A 6,811-nucleotide genomic window follows, 5' to 3' on the forward strand; every position below is an offset into this window, starting at 1 on the left:
ATATGGATATATAGGTAATTATTTAATTTGGATAGGACCAAATTATAAGAAAAAAATACAAAAATAAAAATGAAATAAAAAACTAAAATTTATAATATTATCTAATTCTTGTAAATATTACTTAAAATTTTAATAATTCTTTATGTAAAATTTATATAAAAGATACAATAATTGAATATAAAAAATATGTGAGCTTTAGCGGTGTTTTCAACAAAAAATGCTATTACTATGTATTAAAATTTCCCAACTTTTCAATAGAAGAATTTAAATTTTTTAGTGGCGTTTTCAAGAAAAACGCCAGAAAAGGTAGACATTGCCGGCGTTTTGATAAAAAACGCCGCAAACATGTATTGTAATTTTTCAATACAGTGTCGTTTTGATAAATTTCTTAGTGGCGTTTTTTTCTTAAAACGCCGCAAATGTGGAAGGAAATAAAAGGTAAAATCCCGCTCACTCCCAAAAAATGATTTTTGGTTACCCGCTCATTACTCCCTCTTCTTCTCATCTCTGTCGGTCGCCCTAAATCCCCAAATAAGAGTTTGTTTTTCTTAGCTGAAATCCCCCAAATAGAAATCGGACCGAGCAGCTTTTCATCAAGGAAGAAGAAGAGTCGGGAAAGCACAAGCAGTTAAGTTGCCCTCATGGCTTGTGAAGGCGAGTATTTTTGGCATGTAATTTAGCTACAAAATTTTTAATATTATGGAACCATTTATGTTGGGTTGATTTATTGGGATTAACTCTCGCGCTTCACGGTGGTTGTAGGTAGGCAGGCAGTAAACAGGAAAAATTATTTTCAGTCCCGCGGTTCCCGTCAAAGGTCCTCAAGCTTTAAGCTTTTTTAATCTTTTCCTTCTCTCGCGCAAGAATAAATAAATAAATATATTGCTACAGTATAGTCGTTTTAGATGTTATGTGTAGCAGTGTTCTCTATATATAGATATTTACATTTTGTGATTCCTAGCAGCTCAAGCTAAAGGATAAAGTGTACTCCTAAAGCTTCGTGGTGTATCCTTGTGTGTTCCTTATTCAGCTAAAGGCTAAACCCTCTTCTTGATTATTTAAGGAGGATTTCTGCTTCTTCCCTAGTTATGATGACATAAAATTCCCAAACAAACTTGAAGGTGATTTATATATCCTCACTTTTGCAGCATCTACTTCGACTGCATTCCATCCAAAGCATGTCTGAAGAATCTTCTAAGCAACTGAAGAAAAGAGGTCAACCAAATCATTTTCCAACCGGCAACCAAAAGACGAACAAGAGAATCACCGATCAAAAAGCTCGACTGGAAAACAGGGTTAGAGCCTTTTGCTTTTAGGTTTCAGCTTTGAATAAATGTATGACTAAAAAATCTTTACTCTCAGGAAATTGTAGTGAAACTTACAGAAGCAGCCCCAATTGTTAAGCAGCTCTTGGAAGCCTTTAGCAGCATCAATGAAGGCAACTTGCTGCAGACAGTTACATATATACGGGATAAGTCATGATGCCTTATAGGTTTCTATATGTTACTGAATTTGCAGCTTGGTAATATTATCTTTGATGAACCATACAATACAACAACATCAAGTTTCAAGTATTGGATTTAGGAAAGTTATCGTTAATAAATCTGAAATAGCAGCTGATGTAGTTTATACAAATGGAGTTCAATTTAATTTATTGAATCATTGAAATTTGCCTTAATCCTTTTACTTAAAATTGAATCATTGAATTTCATTTTTGATCCTATAGTTATCTGGTTGGCCTGCTTGCATTGGCATCCTATATATTTTGAGCTCAATATTCCCACTTTGCAGCACCAGCTAGTCTACTATATATTTGATTATTGACAGCGAATATGATGGGTGGATGGAGATTGATTTTGCCTTATTAGCCTCGACCCTTGCTTCAAGCTCCACTACTGGGGTCTGGCTTCCAAAACTATGATTTCGTCATTCTTGATTCTTGAAGCAATGTTGTTGAAGATTCTTTGCATCCTAAAGACATTTGTTTTAGATTCTTATTTACTGATTCCTTTCTATTTAATGGATGTTTAATTATGTATGCTTGAAAACATATAACTAGTATATCTTTTAACTCTTACCGTGTGTTAGGAAAGAAGATTTGCTGTCTTGGTATCATCACTACTATCTAGCCAAACCAAAGATCATGTTACTCATGGTAACTCCCTAATCTTTTAGTTTAGTTTACAGTTATATATCAATTCAACTAATCATCTTCTTGAAGTATTAGACATTCTAGTAATAATTTGCAATAGTAGGAAATTGGGGCATCTAGTGCTTGTTTTGCTTGGGGTTGTAAAAAGTTTTGCATCATAAAGTTCTTAAGCATTATACTTTCATGACTGTTTATGATGAAAATGTTTTCTTCAAAGTATATCATGGTTATGCTTACTTTTAATATATATTTTTCATAATCTAAATTCTTATAAAATCTCAGTCAGGGATTTTTAATGTTCTCATTTCCCTTTTTCTACTGGATCTGTAAGAAGTTTTTTTCATGTTTTTATTTTTGGCGAAGAAGTTTATCATGGATGAAACTTGATGTAATGATGAAATAAGTTGTTCATTGTGGTTGCTTGGTTGGTGACTTTCTATCCTAACATCTAGATACTTGAAAATAAGTATATGCTTTTTAATTTAATGCGTGCCTTAAGAGTTTGTGCTTGTAATCTTAACTGCGAAAGGGAATGATATGGAGAAATGTCTAAAAGCTTATATAACTGTAGCTCAACATGAACATGAAAATTCTTAAATAGCTCATAGTTATGGGCAGTGGGCACTCGAAGTAGGACAAGGACATTACCAAATCAAATTAGTTTATGATTTTTTTCCATTACTTTAAACCAGACTTATTTTTCTTAATGTTGTTAAGTGAATTTAAAATCCCCCATATAGTTTGCTTTATGACCCCTCGGTTTTTAAAGTTTCACAATTTACTTCGTATTCGTTATTTTAACCCTATTTATAAAATCTAAAAACTCTATTATATAAATCAGAAAATGCCCTCCCCAGCACAAAAATAATTAGAATCATGTTAATGAGTTGATATGTAGGGATTTCTTTGACTGGTTAGAGCAATTCTTATGAAATACAAAAATTACAAATGATTCTTTTTAGTAAAAGAAAAAAGGAAGATTAGTTGATGATGACAAGCTAACAATTAGTTTATGATGATAAGATTGATAGTGTGAGCTATTAAGAGTGGTTTTATTTTTAGTGATTTGAACTTCATCTAGTGTAGCCAAGCTAACAACTAGTTATCTTTTTTGTGAAAAGAAAATTCTTTGCTCTGTTCTTATTTTATTTAAGATGTTATATGTTAGAAAATATTGACCATTGTAGATGAGCAAAAGAGGCAACGGCTATGGCCAGAGGAAGGCAGAAAATCTTTCTGGTTTTGAATTTGTGAAAAACTAATGCATAGTTGACTGCTTACGTGTGTCAGAGGAAATTAGAATCCTAACACAGATATTTTCTGCCTTATGCTGTCTATACGGTACCACATCCCAAAGGCCTTTTATTTGCTAATGCTTGTGGTATTTTCTTTCAGCTATGTTTTTGATGGGCAGCCTCTAGATTTGAAAAACAAGAGCTTGCTAAGCGGTACTTTATTGCAAATTATTCAAATTGTTTTTTTGATCGTTTCCTTCAATATGACCGGAGCTTGATGAGTAGAATGTTGATTTTTCATAATTTTATACTAAATTTGTTATGTAGTTACTCAAAGAGGGCAGATGCTACTGAGGATTTGCAAGAAGCCATGGTGGTATTTTTCTTTGGTCAAACATGGAGTGATAAGTAAAGTTTTCTTTTGTTGTTTCACCACTACGGAAATTAAGGTGCTGTTGTTTTTACCATTAGACTGGAAATAAGGAGAACATTGAAAAATTAAATATGTAGCCAAAATTTTGTCAGCTGTCAGTAGTAGATACTCGTAGAGTTCAATCAATTCAACGCTGCAAGAAACGGAAGCATATGTATAATAACCGTATTTGTAGTAGTACTAATTTTTGTTATATAATACTGAAAATATATGTTTTTATATAATGATATTATAGGAATGTTGAATTTATTATATAATTTCTTTTACTTTATTGTTAATGAAAAGTAATACATTCAAATAAAATTTGACCTTTCCATTTGTTATTACAAAAATTTATTTAATAAAAATGTTTAGCGGAATGGCACTTTTAGCGGCGTTTGCGAAAAAAATGTCGCTAAAAGTCATGATCTATAGCGGCGTTTATAAAAAAAGCGCCGCTAAAGGTTTTGATCTATAGCGGCGTTTGTGTAAAAGTGCCGCTAAAGGTTCTGATCTATAGCGGCGTTTGTGGGAAAAGCGCCGCTAAAGGTCCTGGTCTTTAGCGGCGTTTGTGGGAAAAGCGCCGCGCCGCTAAAGTTAGCGACGCTGTCATTAGCGGCGTTTTTGGCGGCGCTTCTCAAAGCGCCGCAAATACTTTCAGCGGCGCTTAAAAGCCTGTTTTGGTGTCGTGGTGTCTCTTCATATCCGTATAAGATTTCTTCCTATCCGATGCTGCTTTTAGTCGATCCCAAATCAATCTGACCTTATCCTCAATCTTAGAAACCAATTCAGGACCCAGAACATGTAGTTCACCCAACTCAGTCCAACAAAGGGGAGTGCGACACTTACGACCATATAGAGCCTCGTACGGTGCCATCTGAATGTTGGACTGGAAACTATTATTATAGGCGAACTCTGCGAGTGGGACACAGTCCTCCCAACTACCTCGGAAATCAATAACACAGCTCCTCAACATATCCTTCAATATCTGAATCACCCTCTCAGACTGACCATCTGTATGAGAATGGAACGCAGTACTGAAGTCCAACCTTGAGCCCAGAGCCTCATGCAACTTTTTCCAAAATCGAGACGTGAAACAAAGTTCCCTATCAGAGATGATCGAAACTGGTACCCCATGCAGTCTCACTATCTTAAAAATATACAGCTTCACCATCTTCTATAGAGAATAATCAGTACGACCCAGTATGAAGTGAGCGGACTTGGTTAATCGATCCATGATGACACATACTGAATCCTTCTTAGTGTGTGTTAGAGGCTACCCACTAACGAAATCCATAGTTACATGTTCCCACTTCCATTGAGGAATCTTAACCGGCTCAGCAAACCCAAAGGTAACTAATGCTCAGCCCTAGCCTACTGGCATGTCAGACATCTCACCACAAAATCAGTAACCTCACGTTTCAACCCTCACCACCTATATAACTCTCGAAGGTCTTGGTACATCTTATTTCTGCCAGGATAAATAGTGTAAGGGCTACTATGTGCCTCTCTCAATATTGACTACCCCAAATCATTGTCATTCAGTACACAAATCCGTTCACGGAAACATAACACACCCTTAGAGTTCATCCCAAAATCTGGAGTGTTACCACTCTCAATGTGTCAGAACCAAGGACCCAAAGACTCGTCCTACGACTGTTTACCCTTAATCTAATCTATCCAAGTTGGTTTAACCTGAAGCTCATCCAACAGACTACCATTATCAAATAAGCTGAGGCAAACAAACATCGCCCTTAAATCGGTCATAGCTCTACGGCTCAGTGCATTGGCCACCACATTGGCCTTGCCAGGGTGGTACTTAATGGTGCAATCATAGTCCTTGAGTAGCTCAATCCATTTACACTACCTAAGATTCAGCTCCTTTTGCGTGAGGAGATACTTGAGGTTCTTGTGATCAGTGTAGATGAAACACTTCCCATAATACAAATAATGCCTCCAGATTTTCAGTACGAAAACCACCGCAACCAACTCCAAGTCATGCGTCAGATAATTCGCCTCATGAGTCTTAAGCTGACGAGACGCATATGCAACCACCTTACCATCCTGCATCAACACACATCCCAAACCGATGTGTGACGCATCACTATAAACGATGAACTCTTTTCCAAACTCTGGCTATATCAAAACAGGGGCCTCAATCAATACAGTCTTGAGCTTCTCAAAGCTCTCATGCTGTGCATCAGTCCAGTTAAATTATGTAGCAGCTTAGTCAAGGGCGTTGCAATCAAAGAGAAGCCGTCTACAAATCACCGATAATAACCCGCTAGTCCCAGAAAACTGCAGATCTCAGACACGTTCCTAGGCTGCTTCCACTTCAACACAGCCTCAATCTTTCAAGGATAACTCGAATCCCTTCAGCAGAACCACATGACCTAGAAATGTCACTTCACGTAGCTAGAACTCGCACTTGCTAAACTTAGCATAGAGTTGCTTCTCTCTCAAAGTTTACAGAACAACCCTAAGGTGCTCGTCATGCTCATCCTCAGTTCTCAAGTAAACTAATATATCATTGATGAACACCACCACAAATCGATCCAAATAAGGTTGAAATACTTGGTTCATCAAATTCATGAAAGCTGCCAGTGCATTAGTGAGTCCAAATGGCATTACTAGGAGCTCGTAGTGGCCATAACGAGTCCTAAACACCGTCTTATGTACGTCAACCTCCTTGACCTTCAGCTGGTGATACCCAAATTGGAGGTCAATCTTAGAGAGCACTGAAGCTCCTCGAAACTGGTCAAACAGATCATCTATCCTCGATAGGGGGTACTTATTCTTAGTGGTCAACTTGTTCAGTTGCCGATAGTCAAAACACAACTACATGGATACATCCTTCTTCTTCACAAACAGTACTGCTGCTCCCCACGGAGACACACTAGGGCGAATGAACCCACGATCAAACAATTCCTGAATCTTAGCCTTTAGCTCTACAAGCTCCTTCGGTACCATTCGATAGGGAGCGATAGATACCAGAGCTGTACTATGTAGGAG

General features: G+C 36.8%; 2 long non-coding RNA genes across 2 annotated transcripts; both read left to right on the forward strand.

The window, feature by feature from the left end:
- The first annotated feature begins 757 nt into the window (after positions 1-757).
- On the forward strand, positions 758-1,466 carry LOC107905524 (uncharacterized). Its single transcript, XR_001686552.2, has 3 exons — positions 758-817; positions 1,149-1,295; positions 1,363-1,466. It is a non-coding gene; the product is annotated as an uncharacterized lncRNA (long non-coding RNA).
- A 92-nt stretch (positions 1,467-1,558) lies between these two features.
- Positions 1,559-3,949, forward strand: LOC107905515 (uncharacterized). The gene is made up of 3 exons (XR_001686547.2): positions 1,559-2,155; positions 3,548-3,600; positions 3,715-3,949. It is a non-coding gene; the product is annotated as an uncharacterized lncRNA (long non-coding RNA).
- The last annotated feature ends 2,862 nt before the right edge of the window (positions 3,950-6,811 follow it).

The sequence above is a fragment of the Gossypium hirsutum genome, chromosome A11, assembly GCF_007990345.1.
Source record: "Gossypium hirsutum isolate 1008001.06 chromosome A11, Gossypium_hirsutum_v2.1, whole genome shotgun sequence".
In the NCBI taxonomy this organism is placed as follows: domain Eukaryota; kingdom Viridiplantae; phylum Streptophyta; class Magnoliopsida; order Malvales; family Malvaceae; genus Gossypium; species Gossypium hirsutum.